The 26,138-nt window shown below is 43.7% G+C and overlaps 1 pseudogene; it reads right to left on the bottom strand.

Moving 5' to 3' along the window:
* Nucleotides 1–258: 258 nt before the first annotated feature.
* LOC147890713 (germin-like protein 9-3) overlaps nt 259–26,138 on the bottom strand; it is a 32,238-nt pseudogene continuing 6,358 nt past the window's right edge.

The following is a 26,138-nucleotide window of genomic DNA, read 5'->3' as shown; positions in this document are numbered from 1 at the left end:
TACCATGTGAGGAGATAAGAGAAAATTTGCAAATATGAGAGTGAAAGAAGTTGATACTGGAGAAATAGAAAGAAGCAAAAAGTCAGAGCATCTTTATAAGGAAGACGGACAATCATATGGAACGAGTTGGAGCTGGTATGCATGAGAGACCTGTCAACGCGACGCATGGTATCTATCAACTAATGTATTCATAAGATGTTACAGTATTGTAACAATTTGGATTGTGGAGAGCTTAAAATCCATCTACTCATACTTCATCTAGTGCATGGACCCAAAGGGAGCCTCTAGTTGCATCAATGCTGAGGTCGATGTTTTGAAAGCTTCACTTAACACAGCGAGGAAAATTCCTGACCCGAACAATGTCATAGGAAGTGCCACAGTGCCGGGGCTCGCACTGCTGAAAGATGCAAGCGCAAATGCCATCGTGTCCGAGGTGGGATTCATTTGGAAGCGCACCAGACCCTTAGGGAAGACGAAGAGATCGCCCTTCTACAGCGTCTGGTTGTACATCTTGTTGGTGGTGTCGACGGGGCCTACCGCAAGAGTGCCGTCTATGACGAAGAGCAACTCAGTGGCACGGGGGTGGGTGTGAGGAGGGTTGAGGGAGCCGGGCTGGAAATGTAGAAAAGCTGCAGAGATGCCAAGGGCGTTGACGGCTGGGAAGGCATCGACGAATGCTTTGATAGGCTTGAAACTGCCCATGCTTGCCTTGGGACCTCCTCGGAATCCTGTGAAGGTGAAGAAGTTGCCGTCGAGGGTGCTTTCATTCATTCCAGCGGGCACAGAGAAGTCAGTGAGGATATCGGGGTCGGTGGAGGATCTAAAATGGATAATTGGGAGTTTCAACTTCCTTCGCGGCTCTTCTTTCGTGGCTTGTCGCTCTATGCTTCTATTCCCCTTCTACCAAAACTGTGGCTTTCTTTCGTGGCTTGTCGCTCTATGCTTCTATTCCCCTTCTGCCAAAACCGTCCATTCTGGCCTGCTTAGCCTACTCGCCTTTATAGCCCGCTTCGCCTGCGCAAGAAGACCAATTAGGTGAGTGTGGGATATTTTCTCTATTATATAAGTAACACTCTCATGTATGCTTCTCTTATCACTATGATTCGGATCGACGTGAAAAGATCACTTCAGCAATATTCAATTTTTGGCCTGCTGATTCAGAAGATCGCGTAGGTCGTACCCTAAGAAAAAGTCTCGAAAAAGTGAACGAAACAGAAGATTGTGTTTAGAGCTCATCACAAGTATCAAATTCAAGAGGCAATCTTTTAATTTGTTTGATAAAGAACATCCGTATTCTTGTGTCGATCGTTAGCTTAATGAGATCCTTGTATCTTGCCTTTCTCAGCATTATGATCATCAACGGTTTGCCATTCTGTAGAATCACACAACCTCGAGAAAATTGCAATCCTTCCCCTTGGCCAGATTATGTATGGTAGTTTTGGTGCTAGCTGATCATGTGTCGTATGAAGTGTATCTAAAGCTGAATTTATACAACTTCGTCGTAGGCTAGAGTTTCATGAATGTCACGACTCCCCCTACCGATCTTATAGTTAGATAACAACAAGGAGCAATGATTGAAGAGAAACGTTGAACGCACATAATCCGAGCGTAAAAAACCATTAGCAAAAACAAGAGCGCTCCACAACTATCGCAAAAATGTTCAAGGCGACCATGATTGTATGAGCGATGCTTCTGCATAGGCGAGTTAATTGGCCGATGGCGATAGGAACAAGCCATGGTAAAAGAGCATGCCAGTGCCTCAATTCCAGCCCTTATTCAGCGTCGTACCTGTAGGAAATCCATGATAAAAAGGATTGTGATCCTAAACCAATTGGAGAGGGTTATCTGCCAATTTGCAATCAAGAGTTCCCAGGAGAGAGATCGTGAGCCTCAACTATGCTAAACTCGGACACCACCACCACTGTCATTATGGCCCAAATGGCGTGAGTGTCGAGCGACTGATACGGCAACTCGAGAAGCACCAGGAGAATAGCTAGGCTTAATACCAAGGCCATCTAGAAGTCATGGATAGTCGTGGTTAGATCATCATGCAGGGCTGCTTTCCATACCATTTCGAAGAAGGAGGTCACACCATTGGAGGCTCGAGCAGAGAAAACACGAAAGAAATTAGGAGATTCGATGAAAACATCAAGATCGCAATGAAAGCAGCACGAGGAGATAATGACGAGACAAGACTGTGTGTGTGTGAGAGAGAGAGAGAGAGAGTGAGTGAGAGAGAGAAAGAGAGAGTGAGTGAGAAAGAGACCTTGTGGCAAAGCCATGGGTAAAAGACTAGTCTACCAAATGTTGGACTTTATACGAAATTATGTTCAATTAAAAAATAAAAAAGCCGGCACCTCCAAAAAGCCCCGGCTAGGATTAATTCTTTTAATTGTATGGTTAAGTTGGACCAATAAGGAGGTGGCATTGAAGGTTTCTTGGTAATCGTGCATGTGTGGAGCTAGGATGGTGCTCTGTTCTCCTCTTTAAAATGATTAACTAGGTGATCTCACTCTTAATGCAAGGATTTCTTACTTGATCTTTTGGATGTGACGTTGCCACCTTGGTGGAGTGGGCTAGAGGTGGCAGTGCACCCTTAAGGCTTTGTTAAATTATGTTGGATAGAGAGACTGATACTACTTTAGCAAGTGCATTTATATTTTATGTCACACTATTTTTTTGTGTTGCAATGCAAGTGCAATGCAAGTGTCACCTTGTGTATTGGTATCTTCACTTTGCTCTCATGGAATTCAACATCATCTTAGTAAGTACTTTAGCCATGGCATCAATAAACTTGCTCGAAACTTGTAATGGGATTGAATTCATGGTGGTAAGGTGGACACATGTGTAAGTAGCATCTTTTATATTGCCTTTACATTGCATGTTCTTGCATGATAGTACCCTTATTCTACAATTGAATCATTTTATGATTCCAAAAAGGATAAAAGTAATGCTACCTTGCGACTTCACAAAACTACTAGTGGGGAATCCATATTGAAGCCATTTTTAAGTTACTTGTCCTTACCATGCTAGTTCATGTTGGATCCTTCACCTTGGTTATTCCCAAGGATCTATTCTTCCTTGCAAGTTATTATAAGTAAGAGGCTACATGACATGGATTTAAGACAAGTTCTACGTGCAAATATCTTATGTCCACTTAGCTTTCATGGTGGCAATAAGAGAGGAATATGATATCACCGCTTTTCATTAATATTTTTACTAGCACTGGCTCTCCTAGAGACAGTGCTTTAGGATTGAGTTGAGTGGGAGTTTTGTGATTATTCTTAGTTTTTTAGGATTTTTATTAGGAATTTCTAAAATTCTTAACCTCTACTTTTAGATGCCTATTGGTTTTTCAGCTTTTAGCTTGTGTGTGACTGTTGGCTTTTCAACTTTTAGGTGTGTGCTTTTAACCCCCCTCCAACATGGCTATAAATCAATTCAGGGGCTCCACTCTCCCTCAATGCCTAGAACGATTGCCTTGGCTTCCTCCAGCTACAAGTCTTCAAGTCACTTCAAACTTTCAGGTCACTCATCTACGTCTCGTGTGTTCATTTGTGAGCAAGGCGCTAAAGCTGATTCGCCTATTAACAGTTGAAGTTGTTGCCTAGAAAAAAAAAAAACCATCCAGAGAGCCGTTTGCTAGAAAAGTAGGTTGGCTTGTGAAAAAAATTCAATTTCTTGTTGAAAGGACTTTATGCCTATTTATGAGTGATGTTGTAAGCCCATATGGCTTCTATGACCTTCTGATCTCACTGGCTCCTGTTCCCTATAGCCATTTTTCCCATGGTTTTACAAAGGAGGCCATTGGTCCGCTCCGTTTGTCCCATGGATGATGGATGATAGATGCTAGAAGTGCGATGATCAATACCCATGCGATCGATGAGCAATTCCATTGCTTCATTTAAGAATGGACTCCCATGGTCAGATACTATTTCCATGGGTGTCCCAAACCTTGTGTAGATACGTTCAAATATGAAATTTGAAATTGCCTTACCATTTACAGTGGGGAGGGCGATAGCTTCAGCCCACTTAGTGACATATTGAGTGATTACCAAAAGATACTTCTTTTTGCAGGCAGTCATGGGCACGGGCCTGACAAAATCTATTCCCCACTTTTGAAACGGATGGATGGACATCACTAGGTGATGTTGCCTAGGATGCAAATCCTTCCTACCAAAGAATTGGCATAGTTCATAGGTTTTGCAATACAAAGTGACATCCTTGAACAAGGTCAGCCAATAGTATCCACAGCATGTAAAATCTTCTTAGCTGTATAGTCACTAGCATAGTGGCCTCCACCAAATCCATCATGATAATGCTTCAATACCTTAGGCACTTCATTTGCATCAATGGCCCATCGTCTTAGTACCCCATCCATGCCTTGATGGTACAAGACCCCATCAAAGAGAGTGTAGCGCCTACTATCTCTTCGGATCTTCTTTCTCTCATAGCTAGTACTTTTTGGAGGAAAGGAGAAAGCAGTTAGAAACCTATAAATACCACCGTACCATGGATCCCCAACTTCTATGGCCATTACAAGGGTTACATCAAGGCACTCCTCTAAATCAATCAAAGCATTCTTCAAGTTGGAACAACCCCCTCCCCTCCCTCTCTCCCTAGCGGCAGTGGCTGTCAGGACCCCCCCTTTCTCTCTCTCTCTCTCCCTCCCCTCCCTCTCACCTCCCCTCCCTCTCACTCGGGCCGTGGACCCCCCCCTCTCTCTCCCTCCCCTCCCTCTCACCTGTGGCCATGGCTACCAGGAACCCCCCCCTCTCTCTCTCTCTCTGCCTCCCCTCCCTCCTCTCCCCTCCCTCTCACCCTGGCGGCCGCGACTGCCAGGACCCCCCCCCTCTCTCTCTCTCTCTCACTTTCTTTCTCCCTCCCCTCCCTCCTCTCTCTCTCACTCCTCTCTCTCTCACCCTAGCAGCCGCAGCCGCCAGGACCCCCCCTCTCCCTCCCTCCCCTCCCTCCTCTCTCTCTCACCCTAGTGGCCGTGGCCGCTAGGACCCCCCCTCTCTCTCTCTCGCTCTCTCTCTCCCTCCCCTCCCTCCTCTCTCTCTCCTCTCTCTCTCACCCTGCGGCTGTGGCTGCCAGGACCCCCCTCTCCCTCCCTCCCATCCCTCCCTTCCCTCCTCTCTCTCTCACCCTGGTAGCCTGGGCTGCCAGGACCCACCCTCTCGCCTCATCCTGGTGGCCGCGGCCACCAGGATGCCCCCCTCTCCTATCTCTCGCCTCCCCTCCTCTCCCGCTCGCCTCCCCCTGGTGGCCGTGGCTACCAGGATGCTGTTGAGATATCAAGCTCTACCCCCGATATATCTCCTGGATGACTATCATTTATGTCACCGCCTATGTTAGTTGTACTCGTGGTGTAGTTAGACTACCACGTATGTTTTTGGTTTGGGTTCACATATGAACCACGTATTCTAGGTTTTGACATATAGGGTATTTCCCTCTTCTATTGTATTGTTGTTGTGTGCAAAAGTGAAGAAAGGCTTCACCCTCCAACCTTGTGTCCTCTCTCTTTTGTGTGTTGTGAAGAAAGCTGCACTTGAGTCTCCTATCTCTCTCCCTCATTCTTTACATGGTATCAGAGCCTTGTTCGTGGTAAGGAGCTCAAGAAAGCAAGCCAAGTTTGTGGTGTCCTAGTAAGAGGACCAGTGTTGCTTTCCTATTTCGAGTTTGGGAGCAAATCTCTGTAGGTAGCACAGCCAGAAGTGCAGGAGTGCACTGTTTCAGATTGAGAGGCCCTTCGCGGTGTGACTTTATTTTTTGGATTTGAGGCCGTTTTGGGGCCCGTTTTGAAGGCGGAAGTTCTTCGCAGGCACTCAGAAAAAGGCCCTGTTTTTTGCTGTGCGACCACTGCGCGGCTAGTCGGTGGAAAGGTGCCACAGAAATTGCTTCGTATGCTCGTGTGCAGAGATATTGGGAGTTGCAGATTCATGCCTGTTGCCTGTTGATGCAAAATCGTCACTAGGAAGTGACTGTGTGGTGAAATACCACTTTCGTCAGTGTTGCAGATCTGCCCCTGTGAGGCTTTTTGCAGAAGTTTTGCTATTTGACCTTGTGAGGCATTTGCTGTGTTTACAGGTTGCTGTTGCAATTCGTGATTTGTAAAATGTCTGAGAATCTGTCTACCATTGTCAGTGAGAAGCTTGACAAGAACAACTTCCAAGCATGGAAGTTCAGGATGACAAACTTCCTTATGGGAAAGGGAGTTTGGGAGTACATCAGTGGTGAAACTGCAGAACCAGTTTTGGGTACTGCTCCCACCCCTGCTGAATTGAAGGCCTTTAAAGAATGGCATGAAAAAGCCAGAAAATGCCTGTATTGGCTGTCTGTTAGCATTTCAGATTCTATGATTGTGCATATACAGGATGTAGAGACACCTAAGGAGGCATGGGATACATTGGTGAAGCTGTATAGCACAAATACCAAAGCACGAAAGATGCAGCTAAAGCAGGAGTTGCACAATGTGCAAAGGAAAAATATGAATATAAATGAGTATTCCTTGAAGGTGAAAGGCCTTGCAGATTCTCTTGCCTCCATTGGAGCACCTGTTGATGATGAGGACTTAGTGTCTGTGACCTTGAATGGTCTTGCGAAAGATTATGCACAGTTTCGGACATCCATTGGAGTCCGTGAAACATTTCCTGATTTTCACGAACTTATTGCTCTCTTGCTGAGTGAAGAGCAAAGGAATGGTGGTTCAGCCACCTCAACTTCTCAAGAGACTGCTTTCTACTCGAATACAGGTAGAGGCAGGGGTAGAGGAAGAGGCCGTTTTGGTGGCCGTGCAGGAAATCAGAACCAACAGCAACAATAGGAAAACCAGTCCTATGGAGGAGGACGTGGTAGTTCTAGAGGCAGGGGGAGCCAAAGAGGCCGTGGTTCATGGCAAAGGAACCAGCAAGTAAATAGCAGCACAGAATGCTATTATTGTGGAAAGCCTGGACACAAGGAGAATACATGCTATAAAAAGCAGAATGACATCAAAAGTGGGAAGTTGCAGCAAAGCAACTATGCATCATCAAGTGGGCATGGTGACGACAGAAATGAGCACCTTTTTATGATGCAGCATATGGTTAACTCCATGTCAGGAGATGCTGCAGCTTGCAATGATGTTTGGTATGTTGATTCAGGTGCCTCTAACCACATGACCAGTCATGGTGAGTGGTTTCATGATGTTAGAAATTTGGATAAGCCAGGTTATGTTGAAACAGGTGATGATACTGCGCACCCAATTACGTAGGTTGGTAAAGTGCCATTGGCTATGCAGGATGGCAAAACGAAGTACTTGGCAGATGTACTTCATGTTCCAAAAATCACTAAGAACCTGGTTTCAGTTGGCCAGATGGTTGAGCAAGGTCTGCAGGTTAGATTTAATCCTGATGGATGCTTTGTTGAGGACTTGAAAAATAAGTGCCGCTTGGTTGCGAAAGGCAACAAAAATGGCAGAATGTTCACCTTGGATGTTGATATGCCTGAGGTGAAAGCTGCTATGTTTGCGCATGGGAGAGGTGTCATTGCAGATATTGAGATATGGCACAAGCGCATTGGGCACGTGAATATACAAAGGCTGAAATCTATGCAAACGAAAAACATTGTTGCAGGTTTGCCTAAATTCAGAGTTGAGGGAATGCAAAAGGTATGTGAAGCATGCCAAATGGGTAAGCAGGCCAGACATGCATTTCCCAAAAATGCTAAGGTGAGCAGAAGACCTTTGGAAGTGATCCATTCAGATGTTTGGACAACCAAAGCTGCTTCTATTGGTGGATGCCATTATTATGTGATGTTTATTGATGACTACACTAGGAAGGTGTGGATTTATTTTATGAAGCACAAAAGTGAAGTGTTCAGCCATTTCAAGGCTTTTAAGGCCATGGTTGAAAAAGAGAAAGGTGTGCATATTAAAGTGCTAAGATCTGATGGAGGGGGAGAGTACTTTTCAGAAGAATTTTGTGAATATCTGAAAGAACAGGGAATTCAAAGGAAGTACTCATGCAGGTCTACCCCTCAGCAGAATGGGGTTGCAGAAAGGAAGAACAGGCATATTGCAGAAGTAGGACGGGCGATCCTAAATGAGAAAAACATGCCTGATTATTTTTGGGTTGAAGCAGTAGCAACTGCTGTTTATATTATGAACAGAACCCCCACTGCAGCTGTCCATGGCATGACGCCTGAAGAAATGTATACAGGTCAAAAACCAGATATTTCTCATTTGAAGGCATTTGGTTGCATAGCTTATGTTCATGTTCCTGATGAGAAGAGAACAAAGTTGGATCCAAAGGCAGAAAAATGCATCTTTATTGGATATGCTCTGCACCAGAAAGGGTCGCTGTTATAACCCTTCCACCCGCAAAATGCAAGTGAGCAGAGATGTTGTTTTTGATGAAATGAGCAGCTGGTATGCACCAACTGTTATGGTAGGAGATGCAGATGCAGGAAATGGGAATGCTGCAATAAATGCAGAGCAGCAATCTCAAGCCTTGAGTGGACCCAGAGAGTCCTCTACTAGTGGATCTAATGCATGGACAGGGAGATTGAGATCTAGTGAATCGTCACATGGCAGTCCTAATAGTGTTGTGCAGGTATCACATAAGGGAAAAGAAAAAGTGGACCATGCTCCAGTGTTTGATGTGTCTGCTGGTAGCTCTCATGTTGATGGAGAGTCAAGCGGCTCTGAAATGAGCCTTGATGAGGAACTTGGGATTCCTTCTGTTGTTACACCTGGTGCAAGGAAAAGCAGGCATGATTTAAAGACTCCTGCAACTGATCCAGTTGTATGGAAGTCCACTCGTATTAAGTATCCAGTTGACAGGCTGAGATATGATGGGTATACAGCACATCACTATGCTTATATGGTCAAGGTTCTAGAGGAGCCAGAGCCCACATGTTTTGAGGATGCAGCAGGGCATAAAAATTGGGAAGCAGCTATGGATGAAGAGATGGCTGCCTTGGATGCAAACCACACTTGGGATTTGATGCCTTTGCCTCATGATAAGAAGGCTATTGGCTGCAAGTGGGTTTACAAAGTAAAGCACAATGCTGATGGGTCTGTTAGCAGGTACAAGGCAAGATTGGTTGCCAAAGGTTTTGCGCAGACATATGGAATTGACTATGAGGAAACTTTCAGCCCAGTTGCAAGGATGGCAACCGTGAGAGCAGTAATTGCTATGGCTGCTGCAAAGGGATGGTCTTTGCATCAGATGGATGTGAAAAATGCCTTCTTGCATGGTGATTTGCAGGAAGAGGTTTATATGATGCAGCCAGAAGGTTATGAGAATAATTCACACCCCGATTTTGTATGCAGGTTGCGCAAAGCCTTGTATGGCTTAAAACAGGCACCGAGGGCATGGTCAGACAAGATAGGGCAATATCTTGTCACTATTGGATTTCAGATTTCCAATTCAGATTTTTCACTTTATGTGAAAAGGACAAACAGAGGGATTGTGCTTATAGTCATCTATGTTGATGACTTGATTATTACAGGTGATAGTGATGCAGACATTAATGAAGTGAAGCTGCTATTGAAGCAAAAATTTGAGATGAAGGATTTGGGAGAGCTGCGTTACTTCTTGGGCATTGAGGTTATTAGATCCCCGAGTGGGATATGGCTGTTGCAAAGGCAATACAGTTTGGACATGCTGTCCAAATATGGGATGACAGGCTGTAAGCCTATTTCTGTTCCATTGGAGCAGAATGTGAAGCTCAATGCAGAGACAGGTGAGCTTCTTGAAGATATTACTATGTACAGGCGCATAGTAGGTAGCTTGATTTACATGACTATAACCAGACCAGATTTGAGCTATGCTGTGGGGCTGGTGAGTCAGTTTATGCAGGCACCGAGGAAGCCACATTTGGATGCGGCTAGGCGCATACTGCGGTATGTGAAGTCCACATTGCATTATGGACTCTTCTATGAAGCTGGGTGTGCATTACAGGTACATGGATACACAGATGCTGACTGGGCTGGTAGTGTCTCAGACAGGAGATCTACTAGTGGCTTTATGTTTTCCCTTGGGAGTGGTGCCATCAGTTGGAGCAGCAAGAAGTAGCCAACAGTTGCCTTGTCGAGCACAGAGGCTGAGTACAGGGGTGCAGCAATGGCTGCATGTGAGGTAGCTTGGTTACGGAAGCTACTTGCAGATATGGGACAGACAATTCATGCAGCAGTTGTCATTCATTGTGACAATATTAGCAGCATCATGCTTGCTAATAACCCAGTTTATCATGCTAGAACGAAGCACATTGAGGTGCATTATCACTTTGTGAGAGAGAAGGTTCTAGCTGGTGAGATTGATCTTGTCTATGTCAGCACTGAGGAGCAGGTGGCTGATATTTTTATGAAGGCATTGGGTACCGAGAAGCTTCGCAGATTTAGGAGCTTTCTTGGTGTACGTGAGATGGATTTGAGCTTGTGGATTTGAGCTTGAGGGGGAGTGTTGAGATATCAAGCTCTACCCCCGATATATCTCCTGGATGACTATCATTTATGTCACCGCCTATGTTAGTTGTACTCGTGGTGTAGTTAGACTACCACGTATGTTTTTGGTTTGGGTTCACATATGAACCACGTATTCTAGGTTTTGACATATAGGGTATTTCCCTCTTCTATTGTATTGTTGTTGTGTGCAAAAGTGAAGAAAGGCTTCACCCTCCAACCTTGTGTCCTCTCTCTTTTGTGTGTTGTGAAGAAAGCTGCACTTGAGTCTCCTATCTCTCTCCCTCATTCTTTACAGATGCCCCCCCCTTGCCTCCCCCCCTCCTGCCTCTCACCTCCCCCCCTCTCCCGCTCGCCTCCCCCTGGCGGCCACAACTACCAGGATGCCCCCCCCTCCCGCTCGTCCCCCCCTCTCCAGCTCCCCTCCCCCTGGCGGCCGCGGCTGCCAGGATGCCCCCCCTTTGCCTCCCCTCCCCTCCCGCCTCTCGCCTCCCCCCCCTCTCCCGCTCACCTCCCCCTGGTGGTCGTGGCCACCAGGATCCCCCCCGCCTCCCGCTCATCCCCCACCACCTCCCGCTTGTCCCCCCCCTCTCCTGCTCCCCTCCCCCTGGTGGCCGTAGCCGCCAGGATGCCCCCCCTCGCCTCGCCCCCCTTCTCGCCTCTCGCCTCCCCCCCTCTCCTGCTCACCTCCCCTTGTGTCACGCACTGTTCTTTCACAATCACGATCAAAATTGTAGCAAGATAATAATCACGAATGAACAAGAAGAGAGATTCCAGTATGAATCAAATTGATGAGTCTTTACAATAATTTTGGAGAAGAATCACTTCGTGAAGGAGCTCGATACCACCCGTCCACCCCCGAGCTATCTCACTCTCACTCTCACTCTCACTCTCACTCGCATGAAGATGTTCAAATCAGATGATCAAATGATCAAATCTCAATCACACTGTCACTGTCACTGTCACTCTCACTATATCTATCTTTTCTTCTTTGCACTGCCTCGATTCATGTGCGCTATTGTCACTTTCACAGCGCCTCGATATGCATGCCTTCTCTTCGCTCGTGCAACCTCGAGATGCATGCCTTCTCTTCTCTTTTGTATAGCCTCGATATGCGTGCATTGGATTGTGTGTCCTCACGATCTCCTCTTCTTTATAGCCTTTCATGACTCGCAAAAAGTGGCCAAAAGCCCCCAAAATCGGCCAAAAATAGCTTTTCTCGAAAAGAGTGTGTGTGCTTTTCACCATCTTTTAGCATGCGCTTTTGATAGCAACCGTGTACGGAATCTCGACGTCTCTTTTTCTAAGGCATGAAAACGGCCTTGTTCAGAGCATCACCACGCCTGCCTCGTAGGTCCAATGGACAAGCTCAATAGTTCATCTCGAAGATCGGACCCTCTTCTTTCCCTTTGCATTTGACCTTTTATGGCTAACTCTTCCATCTTGACCTCCGTCTAATGCCTGCAACTCTTGACACGGGAATCCAGATGCACTTTTAGCTCAAAACCACTTTGTTAGCAACTTCTGACCTCCATACAGGCATGCAAACGAGTGAACCACAAATTTTTCACTTGGACAAAGTTTTTCTACTCAACAAGATCTAAAACTCTCTCATACAGAGTTTCTTCAAATTATTTCTCTAACCAACTCATAATCAAGCCGCAAAATCTAGCCGACACCATAATGGACAAAAACCAAAATTTTTCGACCAACACCAAACTTTCCCAAAACCTTCAAAACATCAAAACCATCCTTTTTTAACACTATCTGTGATATATATTCCAAAATATTTCATATACAAAATTGGAGCGTCACACCTTGGTGACCGCGGTCGCCAGGATGCCCCCTCCCGCCCCCCCTCTCTCGCTCACCTCCCCCTGGCGGCCGCAGCTGCCAAGATGCCCCCCCTCCTACCTCTCTCCTTCCCCCCTCCTATCTCTCACCTCTCCCCCTCTCCCGCTTGCCTCCCTTGGCGGCTGTGGTCGCCAGGATGCCCCCCCTCTCGCCGCTTGCCTCCCCCCCTCTCGCTCGCCTCTCCCCCCCTCCCGCCTCTCGCCTCCCCCTCCCTCCCACCTCTCGCCTCTCATCCCCTCCCGCCTCTCGCTTGCCTCTTGCCTCCCCCTCCCCTCCTGCCTCTCGCCTCCCCTTCCTCCTGCTCGCCTCCCCCTGGTGACCGCGGCCGCCGGGACCACTCCCCCTCCCGCCTCTTGCCTCCCCCCTCTAGCCTCTCGCCTCCCCCTACCTCGTCGCCCCCGCTCCCCCCTACCTCGCTGCCTCTTGCTCCCTCCCCTCCCTCCTCTCTCTCTCTCCCTCCCCTCCCTCCCCTCCCTCTCGCCTCCCCCTGGCGGCCACCGTAGCCGCCAGGATCCCCCCTCCCGCCCCTCGCCTCCCCTATGCCCCTGCTCCTCCCTCCCTCTTCCTCCCTCCTCCTACCTCCCTCCCTCTCTCCCCCTCTCTCCGCTCCTCCCTCCCTCTCTCCCTCCCTCCCTCCCTCCCCTCTTCCGTCGCTCCTCCCTCCCACATTGGCTCCTCCCTCCCTCCTTTCCTCCCTCTCATCCCCCTCCACTTCCCTCTTCCTCCTGGAGGCCGCGGCCTCCAAGGCTTCTCTCCTTCTCTCTAAACTTTCTCTCTCTCTCTCTAGTTCCTCTCTCTCTTTCTTTCTTTCTCTCTCTTCAAATTTAAAAAAAAAAATCTAGATAAAGAATTAATCAAAAAAATTTACAAGTACCTGGAAAAAGATTGTAAGTTTGCTCTTTCTTGCTTTCTTGCTCTTCCTTCCTTGCTTTCTTGCTCGTCCTTCCTTCCTTGCTTTCTTGCTCGTCCTTGCTTTCTTTCTTTCTTTTCCTACTCCTCTCCTATTGGCTTTCCATTCCTCCCCTCTCTCCTATTGGCTTTTCATTTCCTACTCCTCTCCTATTGGCTTTTCATTTCTCCCCTCTCTCGTTGGCTCCCATTACTCCCCCTCTCCCATTGGACCCCCATCCCTCATCCCAATCTTCCATTGGCCCTCCCCCCATCCATTTCTTCTTCCTCCCCCATTGCCACCACTCCCATCCCACATTTTCACCACGTCCCATACTCCTTCCATTTCCCAAAATCCCATATTTCCCCATCTCACCCTCCTCTTTTTTATTCCCTATTAACTCCCCTCACTCATTTCACTCCCTTATTATCCTACTCCCTATTACCTCCCCCTCTCCCATTCCATTCTTCCCTCCCCACTCTCACTTCCACTTCCCATTACTCACTTGCCATTTGAAAACTATTAATATATTATTATACTATTTTTTATACTTATTATCATACACCCCTATTACTTCCCCTCTCCCATTCCACTCCTCCCTCCTCACTCCCACTTCCACTTCCCATTACTCACTTGCTATACACATTTGCAAACTATTAATATATTATTATATGATTTTTTATACTATTTGCAAACTTACATGTGGGCAAAATCACAAGTGTCAAAGCGATCCTATTGTGGTCATACAACAACTGTGCTTTTATTCAAGGGCGTATTTACAAGGGCATATTTATCCTCATCAACAAGCTTATTTTAGATTTTATTTTGACACAATACTCAAGGTATGAAGTGCATAATTTGTGCACTAGGTGTTTACTTTGTTGTATCAAAATTGTTTGCCACACACCCACACATATACACATATCGAGAATTTTCTAATATTATCGCATCTACATTTCTCTGATGGGCACAAAACTTTGTACACACCTCAACCTAGGTTGTATTGACTTGCATACAAAGTGGTGCACCCATTGCATAAGTACTTGTTTGGATAACACACCTGCATACGTATTTTATGATGATTGTGCATAACACTAGGAACAAAATGATGTATAATGTGCGATCGACTATGCAAAGCATATCCAATGGACATAAGACTTTGCACATTCCTCAACCTAGGCAGTATTGACTTGTGTGCAAAGTGGCATCCCCATCCGATAAGTACTTGTTTGAAAAATACACTTAGGATCGTGTTTTTTGACGGTTCTACATGACACCAAGGCAAAAATGGTATTTAATACTCAATCTACCATGTAAAGCATATCCGATGGGCACAATACTTTGCACGTTCCTAAAAAGCGGTGGTATGGTGTTCCATGCAAAGTGGAACACCCATTCAATAAGTACTTGGTATGATAATACACCTAAGAGCGTGTTCTTTGATGAATGTACATAACACTAGGGGGAAAATGGTGTATAATGTGTGATCCCCCATGCAAAGCATAACCGATAGACACAATACTGTGCATGCACATCAACCTAGTTAAAATGGAATTTCTTGCAAAGTGGCTCCCCCCCAAGTACTTTTTAGAATATCACACCTAGGACCATGTTTTTTATTGGTTGTTGTCCATGACACTAAGGCAAAAATGCTGTTTTATGCTTAATCGACAATGCAACGCATATCCGATCATCACAATACTATGCACACATCTCAACCTAGTTATTATTGACTTACATGCAAAGTGGCATGCCCATCTGATAAGTACTTAGTCGAATAACACATCTAGGACTGCGTTTTGTGATGGTTGTGCATGACACTAAGACCAAAACAGTGTTTAATGCTTGTTCGACAATGCAAAGCATATCTGATGGGCACAATACTTTGCATGAGTCTCAACAACTATGGTATTACATTGCATGCAAAGTGGTACACCCATCTGATAAGCAATTGGTCGGATAACACACCTAAAAGCGTGTTTTTTTATGGTTGTGCATGACATTGAGGCACAAACGGAGTTTAATACGTGATATATCATGCAAAGTACATCCGATGGGCACAATACTTTGCACCCACCTCAACCTAGGTGTTATTGAGTTGCGTGAAAAGTGGCGTGTCAGTTAGATAAGCACTTGATCTGATAATACACCTAGGACCGTGTTTTTTTACAAATGTGCTTGACACTAAGGCAAAAACGGTGTTTTATGCTTGATCGACAAAGAAAAGCACATGCGATGGGCACAATACTTTGCACAAACCTTCAACTAGGTGGAATTGACTTACATGCAAAGTGGCATGCCCATCCCATAAGTGCTTGATCGAATAACATACCTAGCAGCGTGTTTTTTTACGGATGTCAATGACACTAGAGCAAAAATAGTATTTAATGCTCAATCGACCATGCAGACGATATCCAATGGGCACAACACTTTTCCTACACCTCAACCTAGGTGGTAGTAAAATGTTCTCAAAGAGGCACATCCGATAAGTACTTGGTCAGATAACACACTAAGGGTGTGCTTTTTTGCGGATGTGCATATCACTAGGGGAAAAACAGTGTATAATGCGTGATCGACCATGCAAAGCATATCTGATGGTGATAATACTTTGCATGCACCTCAACCTAGTTGAAATGGACTTGCATGCAAAGTGGAGCCCCCATTCAATAAGTATTTGTTTGAATAACACACCTAGGACTGTGTTTTTATATGGTTGTGCATGACATTAAGGCAAAAATGGCGTTTTATGCTTGATCGACAATGCAAAGCATATCCGATGGGCACAATACTTTGCACAAACCTTCAACTAGGTGGAATTGACTAACATGAAAAGTGGCATTCCCATCGCATAAGTACTTGATCGGATAACACACCTAGCAGCGTGTTTTTTTACGGATGTGCATGACACTAAGGCAAAAATGGTATTTAATGCTCAATCGACCATGCAAAGCATATCTGATGGACACAATACTTTTCCTATGCCTTAACCTAGGTGGTATTGAAATGTTCTCAAAGAGGCACACCCATCTGATAAGTACTTGGTCAAATAACATACCTAAGGGCGTGTTTTTTTGCGGATGTGAATATCACTAGGGGAAAAACGTTGTATAATGCGTAATCGACCATGCAGAGCATATCCGATGGTGAAAATACTTTGCACGCATCTCAACCTCGTTATTATAAGAGTGCAAGTACACAACTAAACTATAGTGCATGACATGATAATGTGCTCAAGTATTGTAGTATTGCATCTATGAATACAATACCACCATTTCATAGCAACAAGCCCTCAGCATGCCAAGGCCAGAATCCATAAAATTTGTTATCCATACATGATCGTAGAGAATAGGAAAATGGAACCATAAAATGAATAAGTATGTCTACTCCAGAATCCACCTTGTAATGCATCTTTTCTCAATTAGGGAATGTGAGTATGCTTCATAATGTGTGCTAAGTAAGTGTGGTGTTAAGCAATAAAAGCATTGAAAATGCATAGTCCTCGAGATCTAAAGCTCTATCTTGGCTTCATTCTCACAAAAATGCCTTTCATTCATTTTCATCACCTTCACCTGATAGATTTCCTCATCAGCTCCCTCACCAACTCCCTCGCCACCCCTTCTTCTTTGATCTCCCTTAGTACGTAGCCATGCATGTCATGTTAAAGAATGTAAGATCGTGATAAACCTAGTGCAAGTAGATGAGCATAAGAATTATAGAGGCTCAAAGCATAGAATAAAATCCAGGAAAGAGATTATGAGCAACTACGAATCAATATATTTCAAATCTATGTTGACCATACAATGAGAGGCTTCTTTTATAAAGAGAGCCTTTAGAATATTCAACACTTTTGGGATCCTCTGATCCACATCTCTCCTTGTGGATGTCCTCAAACCACATCCTATGGTGGCTACTTTAATACATTCTTAGATCATACCTTAGACTCTAATTATGTGCTCATGGCACCATATTCCTCAACACTCCCCTTGCCATGATCCATTGGCTACTGCAAGGTGGTCAAATGTGAGTTTAAAATCCATCACCTCTCCTTAGTGCATACCTACTACTTAACGTGGTCAAATGTGGGTATTACAAGATCAAATCCTTCCCGGGTTGCTTTCATAGATACTCTCAGGTGGTCAGGTTTGATTCACAAACTTGTGGGCTAAAGGTGGCAAGGTTGTTGCTTCTCTTTGCATGATGCTTTTGTTCTTCCATGTGCCTTAATGCTTTAGGTGTGGATGCCATGCTTTGTGCTATGGTCATCTCCTCATGCACTTGTGCTTTTGGCATTTTTTTTGCATTCATGCATTGCTTTTCCATTTTGTTGTAAAGGTCTTACCATGAGCCTAGTTTTGCTTCCTTGGAAGTGTCTAATTGCTAACAATGTTTCTGACTTAGCAAGCATGTAGAGCTTGAAAAGTCGATCACTTTTCCTTTTTGGAGCATGTGCAAATTCTTCTTGGATTGCAAGTTATGGCTTGTCGAAGTTTTATGAAGAAGAGGGGAAAGTGATGATACGGAGAGGCTGTTCACATGCAGCTTGCAGCTTATAAATTGTGCTTAGGTGACACTATGCCATGTCTAGTCTTCTAACCAAATTGAGCTAATAGAGTGGCTAAACAAACTTGACCATGGTAAATTTGAATTGTCCTATCCTCCACATGGCATTTTCTAAGGTCTGAGACCTTGGTGTGGGAAGGCGTATAGTAGAACAATGATGGTGCGGTGCTCTTCTTCGATGATCTTGTCACTGACAATAGCCCACTTCTTGTTCTTTGGTTTGCATTGCACTATCACTGGCTTTTTGTGCATACTCACACTGGTAGTATCTCGTGCCCTCTGGATGGTATCTTGTGTTGCACCCCTAGCTTGCTCAGACTTTCCAAGCAATGCCTCCTTCAATGCACTAGCTTTCTCTGAGATGGTGTCCGTAACGGACTGCAAGTATCCCTTCCCCTGTTCTTGAGCACTTGCACTTTTCTGTTGTGCACTATCTTTAGTCTCTTGAGCAGAGTCCTTGATCTATTGTGTGATGGTAGCTTGATCCTTTGCTTGTTGGGAAGCATCCTCCTATTTACTGTACACTTGCTCAAACTTCCCCAAAAATGTGTCTTTCAACATCCTTGGCCGTCTGAGAGACTATGTCACCGATGTACTGCATGTAGCCCCTTCCTTTTTCTTAAGTGCTTTCATCAGTTTGTTGGGCTCCTTCTCTTGCTTGGGAAATTGTTTCCCCCACTTTGTCCTTGGCCCCAGTATACATAGCAGATGCAGCATCTTTGGCATCGTTAACCTTGCATTTGACCTTGGCCTTCACTCCTTCTAAGGTTCCTCGTACTTTGCCTTTTGCATGATTGGTGGTCTTTGGCTTCCTGCTTTGTTAGGCTATCGGCTTAGCATCGGCGGTCCCGTCGCGATGCTTCTTGGTGGCCATGTCAAAGGAGACTGGTGTGGGAGAAGAGAAAGTTATGCAGCAAACAAACCAAAAGGAACTAAAATTTTTGAGTAGTAGTAGCAAGGAGTTGGCAGTATATGGGTTTGGAAGTTTTCTTTCTCAAATGCAGAGAAATGGATGGACTCTATTCTCTCTCTACAATATAGAAACATTCCTAAACAAATATAGGATTAGCTAATACCATGTCAAAGAATGTAAGATCGTGCTAAACCTAGTGCAACTAGATGAGCATAAGAACTATGGAGGCTCAACCCATAGAAGAAACTCCATGGAAGAGATGATGAGCAACTATGAATCAATCTATTTTAAATCTATGTTGACCATACAATGAGAGGCTTCTTTTATAGAGAGATCCTTTAAAGTAGTCAACACTTGTGGGATCCTCTGATTCACATCTCTCCTTGCGGATGTCCTCAATCCACATCCTCAGATCATGTAGTCCACATCCTAGAGTGGCTACTTTAATACAGTCCTATACTATACCTTAGCCTCTAATTATGTGCTCATGGCACCATATTCCTCAACAGGCAGACAATCATAGTAGCACCTCCTTCTCCCATTTCCCTCTTGAGCCAGCTATTGCAGCTATCAATATCCCTCCCATATTAGATCCCTTTCCCCTTCCAGCCACCGTTGCCATAGCCATGTAACCTAACTACATCGATGAGACCTTGTGACCTTATGGAAAGTATCAGGCTTAGTGTAGAGCCTTGTCAACCTTCAAAGGAACTTGTAATGCAAAATTTGAGCTAAATAAACCCACAAGCATGGAAATCCCACACTAATTAAGTCAACCTTAACTAGATGTGCGACATGTGAGATTCTCATAGTTCCAAACCTTTTAATGTGTCCACAAATGCACTATCCAAAGTAATGATACTTGTACAAGTTTTTCATGCATTTAAAGTCCAAATACATTGGAGACAATAATATCTAACACTCCATTGACCCAACATGTGGCCTATGCTCAAGAATCCCATGAGATGATTGTTTTGTCCCCAAGATAGAGTCTTAGTGAAAATGTTGGTAAAGTTTTCCTTCATTGGGAAATAGATCAACACTATCAGCCTTTCCTTCATCATCTCTCTAATTATTATATAATGAAATGCGATGTGTTTTGTTCCGATATGGAATTATCGAGTCTTTGGGACCACCATGCAACTCTTCTTGTAGCAGTAGGCCTTTGATTTCAGTAGTCCTTTAGAATATAGGTGAGATATTAAGAGGATATTAATACTCACAAGACACCATGCATAGTTATGAGTGCTCCACTTTCATCAATGACAAGCCCATTTGGCATTGCTTCTTGCTAATCCATGAGATAGGTCTAGCTTCTACATGAAGTAGTACAAAAAATGGATCATAATGTCCATATATCCAAACCAATATGAATCATAATACCAATGGAAGATGATTTCACTTTGGTTACTACATAACCTAGGCTACCCTTCAAATATCAAAGCACACAAAGTCATGCCTTCCAATGTGTCACCCTTGATCTAGGTGCAAATTGATAGAGGACTCTAGTAGTGAATGCAATATTGAGGCAAGCACAAGCATTTGCAAGATATAGTAGACTCCAAAACATTTGTCATTGTTGTCTCTATGCCAACATGGACTTAGGTAGCATAGAATGTGTGTGTAGAGTAGCGGCAAAGCTCTACTTGTACTGGGAGAAGACTAGGAATAATCTCTCTTAGGAATCCAACGTGCATGTTCTACATGCAAGTTCTACATGCGATTCCTACATGCAAGTCCAACATGTGATTCCTACATGCATGTTCTACATGTTGAACCCTCCAAGATGGAAGATGAATGGGTACCTTTGGAAGTTCAAAACAAAGAAGGCCCTCACTCCTACACATCCCCAATGGTATAAATGCATCCTTATTGTAAATACTCTCTAACCTTGGTAAAGGTTCCTATTTGAACTTTAACACGTAGTATACCCGATGGGTAGACTCAAAGAATTTAAATATGAACCTACACAAGCTTTCAAAGTGCCAACGTTATTAGACTGCAAGTACATAGCTAAACTATATTGCATAACATGATAATGTGCTCAAGTATAGTGCAATTACATCTATGAATACAATACCACCATTTTATAGCAACATGACAAGGCCAAAACCCATAAAAATTATCATCCATACATGATCGTAGAAGATAAGAACATAGAACTTGCATGAAAAGAATAAGTATGTCGGCTCCCACTCAAATGGCATGGAGTGGACACTATATAGGCATTGTCCTACCTATACAAGTTGGAAAATGCCAATAAAGCTCCAGTATCTACAAGCTCCCTCCCCACCTCCCTTGCCACCCCTTCTTCTCTAATCTCCCTCAAGATGCAGCCATGTAGGTGTTGAGATATCGAGCTCCACTCGCCCATGAGATGCTTGTTTTGTCCTCAAGATAGTGCCAAGTGGTGAAAAAGCTAGTAGAATTTTCCTCAATGGGAAATAGATCAACACGATCAGCTTATCCTTCATCATCTCCTTGATGAATATATAATGGAACTCGTTGTGTTTTGTCCTGATATGGAATTATGGATTCCTTGGGATCATCATACAACTATGATTGTAGCAATAGGCCTTTGACTTTAGAAGTCCTTCAGAATATTGGTGAGATATTAAGAGGATATTAATACTCACAAAACACCATACATAGTTATCAGAGCTCCACTCTCATCAATCATAGGGCCATTTTGCATTAATGCCTCTTGCTAATCCATGAGATAAATCTAGTTTCTATGTGATGTAGTACCCAAAATGTATCATAATGTCCATATATCCAAACCAATCCAAATCACAATACCCATTGAAGTTGATTTCACTTTGGTAGGTTGGCATTGAATCCAATATCCATTGGTGCCATTCTCCAAACATTCTTCATCCATGTGATGAATTCCATTGGTGCCATTCTCAACAACCTCATATTATTATTTGGAGACTAGCACTAGTGCCATTCTACACAACTTCATTTGATCTTTGGAGAATGACACTAATGCCAATATCCATTGGAGTTTAACACTAATGACACTAATGCGAATCTCCATATGGGTTTGTGGTGGGCAATGGCATTGTTGCCGTTCTCCAAATATCACAAATAGTATTTTAATTATATCATTCATGAAGTTTGTCCCTCTATCAATCACAATCTTGAGTGGGAGGCCAAAGCGGGATATCATATTCTCATATAGGAACTTTGTGGTGGCCCTTGCATCCGCTTTCTTGGTGGCCTTAGCCTTTGCCCATCTAGGGAAATGATCTATGTGCCAATACATGCCCTATCACAAATTTTGAGGCATCAATGTGGACATGAAACTCTAAGTCCCAATTGGGTGCTCGCAAAATAGGGATTCATCCCAAGACCAACTTTGGGGTCTCATAGGACAATTGGCATTCTTCTCTCCAATGGAATATAATTAACAATTTGTACAAAGGAGGGGCATTCTCTACATAATTATAAATAAATATGTCATAGTAGCCCCTTTGCTTGGTGAACCACTGCATGCCCTTTGCATTGGTGGGTGGGGGTAACCCAAAATTAGTTTGATTTTGTTATAATTGTTGGAGATCCCATTTTTGGAGACTATGTGTCCAAGTACTACACCATGTGTTATGCAGAATTGGCACTTGAGGGGATTGAGGGAGATTCTATAAAGACAGGATCTTTCAAACACCAATCTCAAAAACTTAAGATGATCATCCCAATTAGAGTGAACATACAGATCATCCAAGAAAAAAACTTTAATATCCCTCAAGTATTTCTTGAACACAATGACCATTAATCATTGTACCATTATGGGAGCATTTGTGAGTCCAAAGATCATCACCATTAAAGTATAGACCACCCATTCCATGGTAAAGTCTATTTTATGCTGATCTTGTGGTGCTACAGACACTTGGTTATACCCTGAGAACCCATCCAAGAAGGTATAAGCTTCCTTCCCTGTGCGACTCTTTCAAAGATCTACTCTATGAAGGGCAGTGGGTTATGATCCTTGGGTCGTGGCATTTACCTTCTTGGGATCAATGCATACTCTAACCTTTTCATTCTTCTTTACCACTATAACAATGGGAGAAACCCAATCTGTATGCTCGATCTCAAATATGAATCCAACGTCAATCTTCTTTTGCCTTTCCTCTTAGCAGATGATCTTTGCATACTTTTGATTCATGGGGTAGGGTCGTTTCTACATTGGTCTAATGTTTTCGATCATAGGAATGGTGTGTTGCACTACTTTTGGTGGCATGTCCTTCATGTTTGTGTACTTCCACGCAAAATAATCTTGAAATTGATGATGTAAGGCAAGCAAGCCTATGTTCTTGCTCGAAAGTTAGGTCATCAATTATGTAAATTGGGTTAGGGTCCTCTCCTAGACTAGCTAGGCTAACTTCCTTGACCTTTGCAGGTCTATTATACCCATTTTGGTTTCCATTCTTAGTAGATCTCTTAGCCTATTCCAGCAAAATTAGCCTATAGGATGAAGATGTGGGCTCAGGGGGTGCACCGCTAAGAAATTCTAGGTATCACCTACATTCAAGGGTTATTTTTAAAAAACCTAAACTTTTTTCCCAATAAAATCATGCCCATTTACTTATGAACTAATAACAAATTTTTTTTCTAAAGTTGAATTATAAACCCCGTCTTATTATCATAAACCTATCAAAATTTTCCAAAAGTAGAACTAAAGTGCCCCTCCTTTTGAATGCACGTGGAACACTAAAAGTTTTGGGAGGTGAAGCCCCTGAGGATGTGGGGAAGGAGGTGCTTTCAAGAGCTCCTCCCCAAGTTGAAAATAGATTGGGATGAGGGGCCATTAATATTGAAAGGTGCTATTTCTAAAGTTCAACTCATCGGCCCTCTTCCCTTCAGGACTATGAGGCCAATACCCAGGTACCCAGAGTTCGTAAGTCCTTGTGAAGGAGGGTTCCCCCTCATAGAACTATACGTGTGGACCTAAGGGTCCCTTAGCTGTTACAGGTATGGGGTTGTTGGGTTCATCACTAGATGTTGTGGTTGGTGGTGGTCTTGTTGCTCCTAAACCAACCTATTTTTCCTGGAAAACGGATAGATTTAGTCTAGATTAGCCAAGATAAACCATCCCATGAGATTGGAGAATGAATCCCTTATTCACATGAGGCTATGGTGGAAGTGGTGTTGGACTATGTCCTTTCTGAGCTAGAGTTGGGACCCATAGAGTCCCTTAGATTTCAGGTCTTTCCCCCATCTCAGCATTGAATCTCATAGTGTCCTTTGAACTTGAGTATTCCTAGTGTGTGCAAGACCTTGCACCGAATATGAGCTTAACATTGAGATCTCAAATGGTACTGAAAGTGTGGTGCTAGTTGGACTAGTTAGGATGTTGTTGGAAGTGTATCTTCTGGTTTGGGTTTAACTCCTATCACCCTTGTAGACCTAAGGTGCATGGTTCACCTACTCCGCTTGGCTGCCCAATTAGAATCAATCTCTGTGCCTTTCTAAACCTTAACATGTTAGTTGCTACATTAACCTTAATGAAGTGACTCAAGAAGTTATTGCATTGTCAACCACTGCATTAACAGTATAGCAGTGTCTCAATATAGCAACAATTGAATATAGTAGTAGCGAGACTGGTTATAGCAGCGGGTGAATAAGATGTCAAAGTGAACTGCTATCAAGAATACAACTATTGCTTTCAGAAACTGAGACCATCCTTGCTTAGAGAATCTAGTGTTTTTCCTTTGGGATGGATATTCTAGGATTAAAGGTAAGAGAAATGACAATATGTCAGAAGGATGGTGTGTCTGATGTGCATCTCTTGGCTTGATGTTGTGCTTGGGCTCATTATGTCTCTGAGGCGTATCTTCGAAGGAAGTATTGAGCAGTCCCATTGGCTCTGCTTTTTGCTGCTCTCCTTTTGAAGTTTGTATGTAGCACTTTTTGCATCAATTCTCAAGGGGGGGGTTCACTAAGAAATATGTAAGGTAGCACATGCAATCGATAGAAGGGGCTATATAATTTTATGCAGCTATAGAAAATATACATACATAAGGAGTTTTTGAATGCAAAAAGTGATAGTTTTCATACATAAGGGATACTTTAATCATCTAAAAATTTACAAAAGGGGTGCATATAGGTAATAAAAATCCATAGGTAGGGTTTTGTTTTTTAATACCTCTTGATCGCATGTGCTATATGGGGTTTGTACATAGCATCCCCCCCCTAGGGATTAGTTCTAGCTACTAGTCACTTGTACTACACATATAGGATGCATCCTTTAGGGGTGATGGGAGAAGGGGTTGGCATAGTTGGTACAGTTGGTGGGGGGTTGTCATCAGTTATGCGGTGGCAAAGGGGGTCACCTATCATCTTTGAGAGAGTTCATGCACTTTCTCTCTTTCCTATAGCTTGTGGGCATAAGTTGACATGAAGTCCCATGGATTCCTCATGATCCAATCCAATTGGTTTGCGAGCGTTTGCTCCTTTTCAAGGCAAACCTTTACTTCCTTTGCAATCCTATCAATGCCTCCCAATTTTTTCTTCAATCCTACGTTCAGCCATCAAGTTAGTAACTGAGAGAAGAATCAATGAAAACATTTCAAAAAAGAATGAAGAACCTATGATGCCATAGTAGCCATAGTGCTTGCGATCTGACTACTTTCTAGTGCCCTGGTGCTCTACATGGAGTGTCTCCCAAGATTAGGTATGCATAATGCATAGGGTCTCCCATTAATTGGCTTCGATTACGGTTCTAGATTTTGATGTTGGAGATGTCAATCAGTTCTGCTTACTCCTTGACCTCTTGCCAAGCTCTAGCCTCACTTCCCCAAATGATGGCTCCCAAACTATTCCATCTATCCATGCTAGCCTGTACCATGTTGAAATCTCCCAAGAGAATAGTATCCTCACCAAAAGAGCACAACTCTGATAGCAAGGTTCTCTCTTGTAGAGTTTGGTGCATAGAGTGAAAAAATGTCACTCTTTAGATGCTTATGTCTAAACTCTACTCTAATTCCACTTTCTTGTCATGTATTGAGAGATCTTCCTAGAGAGCCTACTAAGTCCTCACCTACTCCTATAGTTGAATTGCCTCTATACCTAAAAATTCTGACTTTAATCTGAACTTCCTAATCCATTGCTTGAAGATGACATGATTCAAACCCTAGACATTGACACTAAGAAAAGAAAATGAATTTATGATTGGTACCTTGCATGATAGCTAACTATTTTTACTTCTCTTTTTCTTGAATTGGATCAGGATCTATTGGGGAGAGATTGTGAAGCCTCTTGATAGCCTCCTTTTTTCCCTCTCAAGGCTATATTGTCTGGGGGCTGGCTCTCCCAATCTGCTTCTTTGTCCCTTCTTCTCTTGTTGACTTGTATTTTCTCCCCTTACCACTGTGTTGGCTCTTTCCAATGGCTTCTACAGGAAGAGCAGCGTGTTCTTAATATGCAGGTTTCCAAGGCTTTTTATCACCGAGAGATATATTGTTGTCTTCTTTTGTAGT

The sequence above is a fragment of the Dipteris shenzhenensis genome, chromosome 18 (assembly GCF_047967505.1).
Source record: "Dipteris shenzhenensis isolate YYH24624 ecotype China chromosome 18, Dip_SZ_1.0, whole genome shotgun sequence".
Classification (NCBI taxonomy): Eukaryota; Viridiplantae; Streptophyta; class Polypodiopsida; order Gleicheniales; family Dipteridaceae; genus Dipteris; species Dipteris shenzhenensis.
The sequence above is the reverse complement of the archived record's forward strand: the minus strand, read 5'-3'. Positions and strand labels throughout refer to the sequence as shown.